Source organism: Schistocerca gregaria, chromosome 1 (genome assembly GCF_023897955.1).
Source record: "Schistocerca gregaria isolate iqSchGreg1 chromosome 1, iqSchGreg1.2, whole genome shotgun sequence".
Lineage (NCBI taxonomy): Eukaryota > Metazoa > Arthropoda > Insecta > Orthoptera > Acrididae > Schistocerca > Schistocerca gregaria.
In genome coordinates, this window is record NC_064920.1 from 224,621,831 (window position 1) to 224,639,376 (window position 17,546).

The window sequence follows — 17,546 nt, forward strand, 5'->3', positions numbered from 1 at the left end:
GTAAAGCAAGCGACCGTTCTGAGGTAACGCCGGTATGTAACACACCTAACGTACAGGTAACGCGATTATGACCTTAACTGTCCGAAGGCTACGAGAAAAACTACAGTAGCTCAGGTGTATTTAAGGTAGGTAGCCTACGGTAGTTGCTGGCGTAGTAGAACAACGGATCAGAAAAAAAGTGGCAGGTGTATTCGTTTCTGCATAGATCTCAGAAACGTGACATGGAGCAAACTGTCTGCTTTAAGGCTGTCTTGGCTCGTTGGCTGCCTCTACCTGGTGTTCGTAGATCGTTAAATCGTGACGCGCAGACTGCTCTGTGCTTTTGAAGTTCTGCTCGCTACGGGCGCGCCAGCCTTGCGAGAATGAATCCGCCCCACGTTAATTGGGTCGGCAGACGCCTCCGGAAGAAGGAGGGAAGCACAGCTGGAGAGGTTTCTTTTGCCGGCCGTCGTGGCCGATAATTTCGCGCACGCAAATATTAAGCCGCGGGAGCAATTTCTGCCGCAGATGAAGTGAACTTGCTGGGAGCTTTGAGGATTGCAGAAGGTGTAGAGGGCGAGGGAGACAGGCTGGGCGCACCAGGAAGGGAAATAAAAGCCACGAAACGGAACGGGCGAAATCTGATTTACTCTGTCAGCCCCTCCATCTTTATTACGCGCGTTATCGATTATCCCTGCTCATAACGGGGCGCAGCGGGGGACGAGATGGCCACTGCGAAAGTTTGCCGTTCTCGGGCTCCGTGTATCGGGATACGCCCTCTGCGAGGCCGCCGTCTGCGGAAAGCTTACCAAAACTTCCCGCTGGGCTCGGCAAACACCCTTCTAACCTCACTCTTTGAGAACAGTGCTCTACAAATATTAGGTAGCTTGTGGAGTAATGTGGTTTAACAATTCTTACTACAGGCTTTTAGCGATTGAAGAGCAGACTAAGTAAACAAATTTTTCATATGAAAATCTTGTGCGCAAATCTACAGTTGTGACGTACACTACTGGTCATTAAAATTGCTACACCATGAAGAAATGCAGATGATAAACGGGCATTCATTGGACAAATACATTATACTAGAGCTACCTTGTGTGAATGCTCTGAAAAGCTAATCATTTGCATATCACAGGATCTTCTTCCTGTCGGTTATATCTCGCGTCTGTAGCACGTAGTGGCTAGTAGTGTATTTTCAAAGTGTATGTTTTTTTTTAAGAAAATATTTTTAACTTTATCTTCATCACAAACATTTCTAGCAAAGACAACTATCGTGAGTATTCTAAACCATTACTAGAACCTTTCACTCAATATGAACTCAGCTGATTCTGTATACGCAAAAATCGACTGGAGGTGATCTTTAGATATGAACTATTCTCGGTAATGAAGAATGAATTCCTGCAGCAGCCTTTTGGTTCTTAATAATGACTCTCTTCAAATCTGTAGAAAGCGTGGAACCTTGTGTACATAAAATATCAAATAATTATCTGCAGTTACAAACGAAGAGCATCAATAATGGTGCCAAGATAATGAAATCCGTGTTTGATGCTGTACGACTGGAAATTTATAACGAATTTTTTACAGTTATAAAAAGAGTCCTAAACGTTTTATACAATTCATGTTTGCAGAGCTCCTGCCGCATAAGTGACTGAGACGTGAACGTTATTCTGAGATATAAATTACATAAAGTATGCACGGTTCTTGAGGTAGATCCCCAAACTTCTTAACACAACATGATGAAAAAAATGCGCTTAAGAAATTTTTCGTATTTTTAGTGCCAATCATGGTTTCTTGTGAACATAATATAGTTTTTTGTTATTAATCTTCCCTATTTTTCAAACATACCCTTTCATTTTTTGTGTATGATGATTGTGCGACTGAATTTAATTTGCTGGAAATACACTACTTCGAGATTTTCAACTTCGATCAGTACAGAATGATAAAGCAATTTGAGTCACAAAAATGAGTTGGCGAATGACAGTGAAAGTAGATGGTCAACTTCGTGCTGCTATAAAAGAGAACTGCTGATAATATTACGTTTCTCATGAGATTTGTAGTAAACGTTATCCGATTCATTTGTGCGCGTTACGTAAATCGGAGGCTGCCCGTTAAATCTTTTTACCCGGTTCCGATTTCCCCGTGCGTTAACGTGGACAGTTAATCACGTTTTACCAGCTACACACATCAGTGATACAATTCAGGAGCATTTAACGGTCTCTGCATTCGACATTTTATGGATATTACTGAGATTTGCAATGTCCGAGAATGTAATTACTAATCCGTGTACCGCAGTAGTGCAGAATGGTAATCGCAATGCGATACAATACTTGTTCGCTGAAGAGCTTTATATACGAGTACGACAGTTGTTTATGTCACTGAGAACACCGATGGTGTCTACGGACTAATATTATACACGGTGATTCACTTGCCCCTACCGATCTAATTCATTCAACCAGCAATCACCTCGAAATCCACATGCGAGATTTTTGTATCCTATCACTCACCACATGCAGATTATTCGTACTACAAAGAAAAAAAGAACGGGATCTTTTGTTGGAAATTTAATGTTCAGAAAAATGTGTGTGAATTCTTAATGGACCAAATTGCTGAGGTCATCGGTCCCTAGACTTACAAACTACTGAAACTAACTTATGCTAAGAACAGCACACACACCCATGGCCGAGGGAGGAGTCGAACCTCCGGCGGGAGGGGCCGCGCAATTCGTGACATGGCGCCTCTAACTAAGCGGCCACTCTGCGAAGGGAAATTTAATGTAGTTAAATTTTGTACTGGAGTCTGTTTTCGCTGGAGACCACTGTTTTCGAGTTATCTAAGAAAAACGAATTTGAAGGTCACTTTTGTACTTTTTTTAATAATTCGGAAACTACGGCCTCTGGCGGAAACGTATCCCAGTACAAAATTTAACTACATTAAATTTCCCATAAAAAGCTCCTGTTTATTTTTTGCTTAGGACTCACAGTTTCGGTGTAGCGAGAAAGAGAATATCGAACTCTTGTGCGAGTTATTTGAAGGCTGTATAAAACGCAGCGGTTGGGCAACTAAATCACCCTCACCCTACATAATGGACGCCTAATATAGAAGAAAAATTTCTGGTAATTGTGGTTTATTTATTACTTGGTTTCTGTTAATCAATCTGTGTCATACCCAATTGCTTACTTTGATCGAAAGGACTGTTGAGGTATCCATGGATGGCTGTGCAACTGTTGTGGTTCAAAAATGGTTCTGAGCACTATGGGACTTAACATCTGAGGTCATCAGTCCCATAGACTTAGAACTACGTAAACCTAACTAAGCTAAGGACATCACACACATCCATGTCCAAGGCAGGGTTCGAACCTGCGACCGTAGCAGTAGCGCGGTGCCAGACTGATGCGCCTAGAATCTCTCGGACACAACTGCCGGCAACTGTTGTGTTTCAGGGCATTGTCTCAATAAGAATTTTTAGAGTCAAACGCTGTGAAATAAGCTCCTGGGGCAAAACACCCGTCACACCATTAAGAGAGCTTTGGAGTGCTGTGGATGCTTTACTGCTGGTTTGTAATGATCATGCGGTCATCTACCGCTGACGCAAGTAGTAGTAGTGAACCCATCTAAAATGCAAACGGTCTTAGCCGGTATCTTATGCGTCACATAATAACTTTTTCTTCTTCTGAAAAGAACTTTAGGATAATTCTGGACCATCATTTAAACTGGACTAGACACACAGGTGCAGTCTGTAAGAATGTGTCACCGACGCGTCAGTCACTTGAGAAACATGAATGGCTCTGAGCACTATGGGACTTAACAACTGAGGTCATCAGTCCCCTAGAACTACTTAAACCTAACTAACCTAAGGACATCACACACATCCATGCCCGAGGCAGGATTAGAACCTGCGACCGTAGCGCTCGCGCGGTTCCAGACTGAAGCGGCTAGAACCGCTCGGCCACTCCGGCCGGCCGAGAAATATAAAGAAAGGATTTTCTATCGAGCTTAAAAAGAAGCTCGTAGAGACACTAATACTTTCCTCACTTGAGTATGATGATTCCATTCACCAAGGCTTTCGTACGAAAGCTCACGCGGGCTGGAATTGGTGATGATTGCTTGTGCACTGTTTCGATCATATTACACCAACCTACGAACAATTAACATGGCTACGCGGCAATAAGCGTAGAACCTACCATACTCTGCGCCTGCTCTCTCGTCTTCTCAGTTGTTGCACTCCCTCGTATTTTTCAACTGAACAGCACAGCAGAAATACTTGTTCTCAACAAAGTAAAATTCACCCTCTACTGTCACATACCAGCGTCACGTTCTCTACATCATTCTTCTGTATCAGAAACCCGACTATGGAACAATTTTCCTCAAAATATTAGAAAAATTAATTTCACTCCAAATTTCAAAAGACAGCTTATGGTTCACCTTGTGTCATAATAGCCATCTTTCCCACATTCAGTGCGGCTCATTCTCGTCAGTCCCCTTCCCGCAGAACTTGCCCCTACACCTTGTCGGCAGAGTTCTCTATTTATCTCCTGACTTTGCTAACAGTCACTGTCAATGTCATTTCAATCTTCTCCTCTTCGTTTATCCATTCCGCTTCTGATAAGAGTCAACATGGCTTGAAGTGTGCTAGGTTGATCTACATCATTCTACATGTCCTTTACTATCATAATTATCATTACTTTTATTATTGTTGTAGGGAAGTTTTGTAATGACTTTTGTATGTGTTGTTTCTCGTCAGATGTAAGAGAGAACCTTAACGCCCTAATCCGGTCAGGCTAAATAAGCAATAAGTAAATAAATGAACTGGAATCGGGTACCTTGTGAAAGACCATTGATCACAGCGGTACTTCTCCAGTACGCCAAACGACATAAAAACGGGGCCCTGTGTTGTGTGGTCCGGCTAGTCGCGGTATTGACTCAGTGGGAAGGTTTCACGCCGTCGAGTACTGTCCAATTTGGCTCTTCATGGTAGCGACTCTAGACGTAGTCTTAATGCTATCTTGAAGTACTGATGATACTACACTGATACCATGGAATACTAACTACCTGAGTGGAGCTGTGTTTCGGCTTGTATCTGCGTTTGGGGGATGGATAGCAATTTAGCAATTATTTGTCTGACGTAATGTGGAAACAGTTCTAGGTCTTGCTTTGTGCTCTCAGTGTTGAAAGCTAGCCTTAACTCAATTTCACCTGAGCAGTAGGTAGCTGGGTGCCCTCCTATGTGTGGTTGTGTTTCCTATCTGGAGCACACAGCAAAGTAAGAGAGAGAGAGAGACTGTGCGTATTAGAGAGAGAAAGAGACAGAGAGATAGAGAGAGAGAGAGAGAGAGAGAGAGAGAGAGAGACACCTTTACTTTGTTTGATTGTCAAATGATACCGATATAAGTCTGTCTGCTATTATACACTTACCGAGCGAGGTGACGCAGTGGTTAGCACACTGGACTCGCATTCAGGACGACGATTTAGACCTGCTTCCGGCCATCCTGATTTAGGTTTGCCGGGAATTCTCTAATCGCTTCAGGCAAATGCGGGATTGTTCCTTTGAAAGGGCACGGCTGAACGGACGACTTCCTTCCCCATCTTTCCATAATCCGATGGGACCCATAACGTCGCAGTTTGGTCCTTTCCCCCTCACCACCCGACTCAATCAATCAATCACTTATGCACTTGTATTCTCGTTTTCTGTGTGTGACAATAAATGAATATTCACGTCTGACATTTATGTAGATTTGGGCACCTATTCCTGGGTTTCAAGCAGGGTGTCTCCCATTTCGTCCGGTATTGAGATGCTATTCCAATACAGTATAAGAGCCTCTGCAATGTTGTTCGAGAATAGAGGCAAGACCAAATGGGCTAAGACGTGAATGAGAATTTGGGTTGAGGAAGGAAATGTGCTAGAGTATTCGTGCAGTTGTACAAAGCCAGCGACCCAGGGTGGCGTAGTTGCTAGCACATTTGCCTAGTAAGCAGGAAACCTGGTCTCTAATCCCACCCTTGGTGTAAATTTTCATTCGTTGCTCCAGTCTAATTAAACCGAAGTATGCCTTTTACGTTAAAGAATAACGGATCTCTTGCGGTTGTACTTCTCCTTAACAGTGCCAGTTATAGAATCCAAAGAAATTAACGCAAAACAGCCATGTAAAAAACTATGCAGCACTACGCTATTCTTTTAATCAACACTAATTCGTTTCATTCATTTACACTGCATTTGTGACTCACAACATAAAAATGCTCAAAGAAGGGAGATCTGTGACACCTAGTTACAGATCAGAAACGTTGCTCTTTCACACAATAAACAAAACACGTTACGGGTTTCAAAAAGTATTTCACAAATATCTCTCTCACTTCACTGTACAGTACTTCTCTCTACGACATTAAGAGGCTATAGAATGGAGGACCGAGTGACAACTACTACGCACGCGTTTATCTATATTCCATACTGTCGGAATTATGGCCCACATATTTGCGCTGGATAGATTGCTGACTTTAGGTCAGTTTAAGCAGCCGAACTATCTTCAACGAATGCAGGAACTCTAGCCTACCGATCACTGTCTACGGTAGAACTTTTGAATGTATTTTGTTGCACAAAATGCCACCTGATGGTTTGAGCTTTCAGTCGTATTTATAGATTAAGCAATATCTGGAAATGATAGACAAGAAGCCCGCCAGTGTGGCCGAGTGGTTCTAGGCGCTTCAGTCGCTACGGTCGCAGTTTCTACTCCTGCCTCGGGCATAGATGTGTGTGATGTCCTTAGGCTAGTTAGGTTTAAGTAGTTCTAAGTTCTAGGGGGCTGATGATCTCAGGTGTTAAGTCTCATAGTGCTCAGAGCCATTTGAACCATTTGATAGACAAGAAACTTATCATAACGCAGGATAGAAACCAGCAGGAGATGAATAAATGGGCTGTAATCGTGGAAGACTGTGTGATATGTCCGTAAGTTCACCCAACACGTTTTACTGGTGCTCTCAACAGGGTATTTATTAAGTGCACTTTTGAAATATTTCTGTGAGGAGTCCCAGCAAATAAGGTAAATCATGAGGTTCACATGACAGGACAACAGCAGGTATCATGGATATACTTGTAGCTGGGATTCACGCGCATAAAAGAATTTTTGAAGGACATTATCTTTCGCCAGTGACTGTTTTAAGTTTTTATTACACTATTGCAATTTCGGCCTTAGGCACTTGATAATGGCCTAAGGCTAAATTTGCAATAGTGTAATAAAAACTTATAACAGTCACTGGCGAAAGATGATGTCCTTAAAAAAAAAAAGGGTATCATGGAGATGATTTGTAATGCAAAAGCTATACCGTGATTCTGATTCCACATTAAACTACCGGTCTCCTTCAGAAGTGACACTTCAAAAGTCGTAGGAATGCAAGGGAGTGTTACCCCAGTAAGACGATGCCTAGCGATACTCTGTGGTGTCCTAACCAATCAATGAGTTGAGGACAATTTCATCTTTATACGAGACTGCAACAAAATTATTTTTACTATTCTCCGGTTTAGCTGTTTCAATTGTTTTACGTAAGACATATAAAGCAAAACGTTCAGTAGAGACTATGAATCTGTCAAGCCGCGAGCTCTTGCTTGCATTTGATTGCTTTTCGGCTGTACCCATCAGCAGCACCGTTAAACTCATGGCATTAAATTACTTGCTCTGTGATTGGCAGAATAAAACAGCCAGATGAATGGGAAAGCGCGTTTTCAAGGCTGTCAACCACAATTCGCAACGCCCGCACGTCCTCTGCATGGAGGAATCTGTGCAAAGCCTGTAATTTTCACGGTGGATCGAACCCGTTTAACGTAAACGCACTGCCCGAGTGGATGACGAAATGGTGAAGTACAGTTTCGTGCGCCACAATTTTTACACGGGCTTACCTCATCCCGCATGCAATTGAATCCTTGTGTGTGGATAAGTGAAAAATAAAATTGTCTCCTATTGAGAGTGGTGCGTGGCCTGTTGCGGATTAAACAAAGTGCTACTCGTGCAATGCGTGTTGCGGCAGCAGGGGATGTTACGTAAATCCGCACATTACGGCGGAAGTACCCGCGCATAATGGATTCTCTGCCTACGGTCCAGAAACAAGCTGTCCGCTAATCAAACAAGTTGTGCTGTGTTGTGTTCACAGCACCGCTTTCGCATTTCGTTCAGCTCATCAGAGCTGCTATCGGGCATAGGCGAGTGGTAAATAACGCCAAAGCGTCTGTTTTAGCTTATTCCGTCCAGATTGATGGTGGAATAATATTATGGACCATGTTACAGTTTGCATGGAAGTTTAGAAATCACGTCATTGGTTATTTGGTTTTTACAGTACTTTGCAGTGCTGGGCAGAATCGGAAACTTCAAGGAATCGAGAACACATACGAGAAAAGTGGATACGTGTCCGAAGCTTGACGTATTATTACCAAAGTAAATAATATATCGTAAGTAGCTGCAGAATACGCTTTCTCAGACACCTCCGCTGTTGCTCGAATCCGGTGTCGAATACCGGCCTTGTTACAGTTTTCATTCGTTGCTCCAGTCTGCATGTTTACATTATAGATGTTCAAGACCTAGCAAGCTTTCCGGAAACGTATAAAAATGGTTCAAATGGCTCTGAGCACTGTGGGACTTAACTGCGGAAGTCATCAGTCCCCTAGCACTTAGAACTGCTTAAACCTAACTAATCTAAGGATGTCACACAAATCCATGCCCGAGGCGGGATCGAACCTGCGATCGTAACGGCCGCGCGGTTCCAGACTGTAGCACCTAGAACTGCTCAGCCATCCCGGCCGGCGGAAACGTATAGTTTCATTTTATTTAAGTACTTGTGTCTGGGTTTCGGGCAGTATCCCCCTTTACGTTGGATGTTGAGGTACTATTCCAGTACAGCTGGAGAGGCTCTGCAATGCTGTTAGGGTTTTGGGTAGAATACCGAGTGGCCTGAGTTGTGAATGGAAATTTGGTTTGAGGAAGGAGGCGAGCTAGGTTAGTGAGCGCCGTTGTACAAAACCACTGTTCCAGGGTGGTGTAGTGGTTAGCGCATCTGCCTAATGGGCAGGTGCCCAGGTTCTAAACCCGACCTTAGTACAAATTTTCATTCGTTGCTTTAGCATACATATTCACAGAACAGATGTTTGAGACTTCGAAAGCAATTTTGTCAGATGTGTGCGAAATCCTTTGGGACTTAACTGCTAAGGTCATCAGTCCCTAAGCTTACACACTACTGGACCTAAGTTATCCTAAGAACAACCACACACACCCATGCCCGAAGGAGGACTCGAACCTCCGCCGGGACCAGACGCACAGTCCGTAACTGCAGCGCCCAGAGCGCTCGGCTAATCTCGCGCGAAGCGTTTTGCCAAATAAACGATTCTTTGATATCTCAAGAAGTGTTTTAGCAACCAATCCCTTATTTTAGTCTACGTACGACTACGTCCTTACCGTCTGCAGTTGTCACAGGCCATTACATAGAATGAGGCAGTTACCTCAGGCATTCGAAACTATTTTCATAACTAGTAGATAAGTACTGGTGCGGTTTTCACACTATTATAACAGCGAGTGTGGCCACTATTGTAGGGTATGGAAGTGGTTCAAATGGCTCTGAGCACTATGGGACTTAACATCTTTGGTCATCAGTATCCTAGAACTTAGAACTACTTAAACCTAACTAACCTAAGGACATCACACACATCCATGCCCGAAGCAGGATTCGAACCTGCGACCGTAGCAGTCGCGCGGTTCCGGACTGCGCGCCTACAACCGCGAGACCACCGCGGCCGGCTATGGAAGTGTTTTGGCTTTTATATTTGCTGAATTACTAAACTGAAGCCACATGTTTGAGTACTTTTGGTATCACAGACAATTGTGGTACCTATTCTCCTGACGAGTGGATGGTGGTTTGCGGCCTGTTATTTTGTTCTTATTTTATCGTGTTCCACACTTGCTACGTAACTGAAGTCTTCGTCGAGGACTCCTTCCAGTGCCACTTAAAGTAATTATTTCAGTTTGGAAAATCAATACGATGTCATAATTCGGCAGCTGTAAATGATAAAACTACTTGCGTTTCGCTACCTGACTTTTAATGCAGATAAATCTATTTACGATAATTTTATATTGCCACGTTTTAAGTAAAGTAATTGTTGTGTACATAGTTCCGCGTTCACAACTTTCCCACTAGAGCGCACCCTGCTAACCACAACAGTGCAGGCGCAGCGCTCGTCCGTCTCCACACTACGAGATGGCGCTGCCTTAGAGACGGACCAAATTCTGCTTCCGCCGATCTGCGTATTAATATGTAGCGCAGCCAATGAGATTGGTGCTAACGTAGAACCTTTCCTCCTCACCGATCACACTCGCATAGTGATACCTGAATGCGCGAGGTATTATAACGTGTGTACAGACCTCCGATTAGTCAGTCTGCATTTGTCTGCACCAGTCTACATTAGTCTGTACCAGTCAATAGTCAAGTTTCAGTCTGCGCCTAATAAGATTATCATATTCCTGTATTTATCCATGAAGATAAATGTATAGACACTTTTGTTAAGTATCAGAGATATGTGAGAATATGATTAACGTACCAATACCAAGGGAACTTCAGACTGTCAATTGTAAATAGCATCCAGAACCAAGTTAAGTAATTTTATGCTTGTTATTATTTTAATAAATGTGTGTGAAAATTAATCAAGTTCTGTTTAAAGTTGGTCACCGTCAATCTGCATCTCTAAGCGTGCAAGTGGCATTTCTATCGTCTGACCTAACGGCAGAAAAACACGCCACGATAAAACCACGAGACATATTGCTGACACTCGCCTACTTCGTTAGAGCGACAAGTCAAATATTCTGATGGTGTGTGTACCGAAGGTCTTACAGTACGCACACCACACTAATCTTTCACCCTTGGCATGTCTTATCACAGTAACGGCTACGTACACAAATATATCTCTCCTCCCCACACCCCACACCCGTAAACTCACGTCATAAATTTGGGTGTTATGTACGGTAGGTTCCATCACAGTCTATGCTAATTTCGAATTTAGTTTACAATTTTATCTGCATTTTTCCTTTATTTGTAGTGAAATTAACCCTTTAGTTTTATCTAGTGCAACGCAGTACAAGTACTTTTTCGAGAACCTGCCATCAGAATTGTATTATGACTCAAACAGATCCAGTACATTTATCAGAACTGTTTTAAAATATTTTATCGGTTTCTGAGTTTCATAAATACCTACAATTCGCAGCAAATTTCAATCGTGTTCATAAAAACATAAAGAATGCACGATGCAATACTGATCTTTAGATACATTTTTAGAGTGTGTATAACAAATGAAAGCCTTTGCCCGAGTTTCTACAATAAAGGCCAGTTGGAGCAAAAGTGAAGTGAAATTTAAGAGCTGTCACGAAAAGATTCAGGGGTTAGTTTTCGCGACGTCTATTACAGAGTGTGACAGCAGATAAACAGACGTGCCGGAAAGTGCAGTCAAGAAAAGTTCTATTAAATATAGAGTACATTTGAAGCGAATCAGTTCGCAACGTCAAACTGGGCGTGTTCTTCTTTCTGTCGTAGTTGGATACTGTATATCGATTTTGTAGAGTACACGCAATATGTTTTGGGCGAGAGTTTCACATTTCTTACTCTGCGCACCACTTTTCCTGTACCATGGCCAGCTCGATCGCTGTAAAAGGCAGCGACGAACTACTTCTCCTCGCGATGTTATGTGAAAACTCTAGCCTGTCAAACTCCAGCGATCACTGGCATGGCCTTGGATGCTACACTTGTCGCTTGTTACAGTTTTCAGGATACTCCTAGTTGTCTCACTGCGCTGTTTTTTAATGGAATTAAACATCAACAGGGCGGAAAACCTACTGGTTTGAAAGGCCCTGGACTGATAACGCTAGCACTTAGATCGTTCCTTTTTTCCCCCTAGTACCGACGTTGCTGGGTGTACCGAGTGGAGTTGGGAGAGCAGTCTATTTGAATTTTCGAAACGCGATGCTGATACAAGTCATGAAAACCAGTACTTAATAACAAATCTGTGTGTCAAGGAAAATTTAATTATATCGGATGTATAGATCACATGTGCCTGCGGTACAGGCAGGATTTCACCATTACGTTCAAAGCTGGAGTGCTACTCCAATATCGGAGTCCTGAGCAATAGTGCCAATTTGAGAAGGGAGAAGTAGCTGAAGACATGAACGGAATATTGTGCTTGGGAGCGCATTGGACAAGGGTGGATCGTTCAGCTGTGTTACCTATACTGCTACGGTGGTATATCTGCTAGAATACCTAACTAGTACCAAGGAGATTGGGGTTCAGCTCCCGAACGTAGTTCAGATTTTAATTCATTTCTTCTGATTTCATCGTTATCATAAATATTTGACAGCTTTGCCACTACGCTAAGGGTCAGTCACACACTAAAACGTTGCATCTTAATTTTCCAAGCTTTGGAGATAATTATGTATATTCCTCCTTTCCTGTGAAATCTGAAAAATAAATTTCCAAATAACATTTAAAGGCCAAATGGCGATTATAACAAGAAGAAAAGCGCTAAAAATGGAACAATAACGCAACATGTAGAACAACATCCACGAATCCTGTAAGTAGAACTTTAAATTATTAGTACATCGCAGAAAAGCAAACTGCCAGAAGTGGTTAGATCCTACATTATCCCAAATGTAAACTAAATAGTATGAACAAAAATATGTACATATTGCAGACCATTGAAGATGCCTTGCGAAGAATAAAGGCGAAACGCACATGGCACCAAAACTGTGTTTCATTAAGTTGTACGGTAGAACATACCGAAAAATTATACGCAGTTTGGTTGATAGGACTACAAAAGTTGAAGATGTTCCTCCATTGCTGTTTCCTCACCATCGTCAAAAACTACATGTTTTGTACTCTAACTGATTTCTCAGTTTCTTTTAATTGTTTGCCGCGCGGTATTAGCCGAGCGGTCTCAGGCGCTGCAGTCATGGATTGTGCGGCTGGTCCTGGCGGAGGTTCGAGTCCTCCCTCGGGCGTGGGTGTGTGTGTGTTTTTCCTTAGGATAATTTAGGTTAAGTCCTATAACATTTCACACACATTTGAACGTTTTTTTTTTTTTTTTTTTTTTTTTTTTTTGTTGTTCGTGTCCCTACTAACTGTTTTGATCGCTTCACGCTTTCTTCTTTATGTGGAATTGATAATCCTTTAATCCTGCGCACCTTTTTAGCAGTTAAATTTTACTCGTTAGTGTTACGTGAGGAGAGGCGTAATTTGCTACACGTGTCATTAGTATATGTGTCTGATGTGTAACGCAATACAAACAGCATAATAAAGCTGCCATGTAGAGGACATCTCGTCAGGAAGTTTGTAAAGGACAATTAACCTGCATTTATTTAGAAGCGACGTTTTAAAGTTCAGAGGGCATGACTAATTAGCATGGAATATTTATAACGCTGTCGTGGAAACTGTTTACGATTCTTTCAACGTTCCGCACAGGGAGCAAAGAACGGTGGCTCACCTGGATTTCATTAGCGTTACGTAGTCTCGATAGGCAAAGGAAAGAGACATTTACTGACGAAAATTAACAACCAGAACAAATGCAGCAAATTAATTTGCAAAGCAAAGCTAAGAAAATATTTGGGTACCCTCTTACATGTCTGCACTATGTAACCTTCTCTATAACGTATCTTTATCGAACTTGGTTATGTAATACACCTCCACAGTAATATAGCATTAACAAAACGTCCACTGGTGTCCAAAATTAAAGCAACAAACCGCTATTTCCCCTTCCTGTGTCTAATTCACGCTCCGGAAGTTCGAGTCCTCCCTCGGGCATGGGTGTGTGTGTTGTTCTTAGCAAAAGTTATTTTAAGTAGTATGTAAGTCTGGGCACCAATGATCTCAGAAGTTTGGTCCTTTAGGAATTCACATATATTTGAAAATTATTTCTAATTCACGGTTTAATCATATAAATTGTCAACCAAATGTCCGGTCAACGGGCAACCATGCCAACGATGACGTCAGCGTACGTATGAAACGAGGTAGTGTTTGCCGGGTAGCAACACATCCACAGCCGCTATGTACACAGCATCACAGACGGAGCAGTATGGCACCACACAGAAAAGAAAATTCAGAATACATGAGACATCCACAGATAAATTCAACCGATCAGGAAAATATGAACTCACATGCAACACCTGTAAGTAGGACAAACACACAGGAACTTTAAAACAAGATACTCAGAACATCGCAGAGCGCTAAAAAGTAACAGCAACCGTAGTATATAACTGAACACAACCCAACTACAATAACAGCAGATTTAAAAATACTGAGAGCCAGCCACAGCCCATACCACAAACTGACATTAGAATAGAACTTCCACATACGAAACGCAATAGCAGAAGTCAAACAATTTTTAAATGAAAACGGTACGCTTTACATAAAACGCAACATAAATAGCTAAATGACCTTACGCAGACACACACACACACAAGAAGGACACATACACAGATACACACTCACACACACACTCACACACAGACACAGAAACACACACACACACACACACACACACACACACACACACACACACACACACACGGGAAGAGAGAGAAAAGGTAAACAAAATTCAAATTCGGCGCCAAACTCTTGGGAACAAATGAACTCCAATGGAGTTAGGAAAAACAACATAGTGCTCACGCGTTTTTGCGAAGTAAAGAGTCGTTTATAAAGAAATAAATTACATTAATATGTGTGTGCAGTTCCATTGGAACACGAAAGAATATATAAGAAAAACATTTTGACACGCCAATTTTTTTAAAATCAAGGGATGTGTTAACTCGCCGCTGAAATTTACTTTTACATCGTTCGGTTTGCAAAAGGGACCATACAGAGGGTCCTGTAAAACCAAGTAATGTAAAATTACAGTAAGAAGTAAAACGAACAAAAATGTTCTTTAGACCTCACTTTGTTAAATCAGTTCTAAGCAAAAACATATTCACCTTTTACAGTTCTCAATAAACAAAAACCCACTGTTGATGGCACATAAGTGCTAAAACATGTTTGGGTAAAAAGAAAAAAAACAATGTGTTTGTAAAGTCGTGGAGCCGATATCCTATAATTTAACCGCAAATGCGAAACGAAAGAATAAGAGCTGCAGATCTAAAAGGGGAATAGATCTGTTTAGGTAACGTATGTAAGTGAGTAACATCTCAAAACGCCATGTTAATGTAAGCACGAGGTAAGCCGTTGCAAATGTAAATTGCCTGTACATTAATAACTGGTGTAACCGTTACAGTGTTTCATGCAAGCATGAAAACGTGTATGTATTCTGTTGTAAAGGTACCGGATGTCAGTTTGTGGGTTGGAGTTCCATGCCAGGTGCACTTGGTCGATCAATACAGAGTCGGCAAATGGTGTTTGTGGATAATGCTTGAATTGTCGTCTGATGATGACCCATATGTATTCGATTTGAGACAGATCTGTGATCGAACAGGCCAAGGCAACGTGAAGACACTTTGTACAAGATGTTGGGTTACAATGATATAGAGCGAGCGTTATCCTGTTGGAAAACACCACCTGGAATACTGCTCATGAATGTCGGGTCATCGAATCATCAGTTTGGCGTATAAATTGGCAGCTGCGGTGTGTGGGATAGTTATTAGAATGCTCCCGTTGTCATACGAAAGCGAACCCTAGACTAGAACTCTAGGTGCCCAGTGTGGCTAGCACGCAGGCAAGTTGGTTTCAGTCCCTCAACTGGCCATAACTAGCACCGAGAGAGAACCAGCTCTCAGCAGAAAACGCAAGGGATCTCGACCCTGCCCTCCATTGAGCTCTCGCTCGACACTACTGAAGTCGCAGGTGGCGGTCGCTTGGAGTCAGTGATATGCACGCTTCAGGACTGAGCTGTCCTTGAAGTAACCTATTTGTGACAGTGGTTCCAACTACTGCTCAGGTTGCTGTTGCAGCTGTAGTAGGACACGACAAAGCCATATGCTAAACACGATGATCTTCCCTCTCGGTAATGCTACGTGGCCGTCTGAAGCCCGGTCTTCTTGGGACCGTACACTGTCATGACCACTGCTGCCAGAATTCACGTATAGTGGCTACATTCCTGCAAAGGCTTTCTGCAATATCACGGAAAGAACATCCAACTTCTCCGAAGCCTATTACACGACCTCTTTCAAATTGATAATGGCGCCTTTGTCGCCTTAAAGGCGTTCTTGACTAACATGATCTCAGCACGTCCACTCTCAAAGGGGTCAGGGAATTCCACCTGCCTCGAGATGACTGGGTGTTTGTGTTGTCCTCATTATTTCATGATCATTCATGAAAGTTGCGAGATTGGATTGAGAAAAGGTTGGGAATTTGTGCGGGAGCTGATATCGGCGCAGTGGAGCGCCCCACAAACCAAACATCATCATCATCCAATCTCAAAGGTAACTAACGCTCACGACCGTTACAGCGTGTATTTAAAGCAAACCTGAGTTGCATCCTCATAGTGGCGCTACTAGTAACACGCTTATGCGACTGGCACGAAATTTGAAAGTACATCATCTTCCAGATGTAGAAACACGACTACCAACTTTCGTTGCGTCGCGCTACTTCTTGGGGTTCCGAATCTTTTTCCGTCAGCGTATTCCACACTTTTTTAAACGCTCCCTGTATGATCAGATATAAATGTCTTTTGGTAATGCCCGTGTGTAGTAGATCGGCAAATGGTGACGTATTAAAGCATTTTATTCAGATAACATCATGATCATCATCATCATCATCTAAGACATTATGCCTTTCAGCGTTCAGTTTGGAGCATAGTCCCCCTTATAAAATTCCTCCGTGATCCCCTATTCAGTGCTAACATTGGTGCCTCTTCCGATGTTAAGCCTATGACTTCAAAATCATTCTTAACCGAATCCAGGTACCTTCTCCTTGGTCTGCCCCGACTCCTCCTACCCTCTACTGCTGAACCCATGAGTCTCTTGGGTAACCTTCCTTCTCCCATGAGTGTAGCATTACCCCACCATCTAAGCCTGTAGCATCTATAATTCCCAGATTTTCTTTGATTTCCTCATTGTGGAGACCCTCCTGCCATTGTTCCCCTCTACTAGTACCTGCAATCATCCTAGCTACTTTCATATCCGTAACCTCAACCTTGTTGATAAGGTAACCTGAATCCACCCAGCTTTCGCTCCCATACAACAAATAACAGACTGAAAATAATGGTGCATTAAAACATTTTGTACAAATAACAGCTTCAGTGATACTATCACGTGCTGGAATTCTCTCCCGCGCATACAAGTTGGCGTCACCGACGCTCAGCATACACTCATGAAGTACGTAATGACTTCCACGTTCGAGTCCCGTCGTTTAAGCATCCACAGCAAAGCCGCCTTGGAACCTTGGTTAATTACCTTAGTGACGTCACTACGTACCCTCCGCCTGTGTCGCCGCATGGCAGTAAAGAGGGAAAAACAGTGGGCGGCGGCCATGAATATTTCAGTCCATAGGCATCCGCTCCCCCACTAATTATGCAGCGGGAGAGGTGGGGAGAATGGAGGAATGAATGCCTCATTAATGCCGCGCCGAAGGTC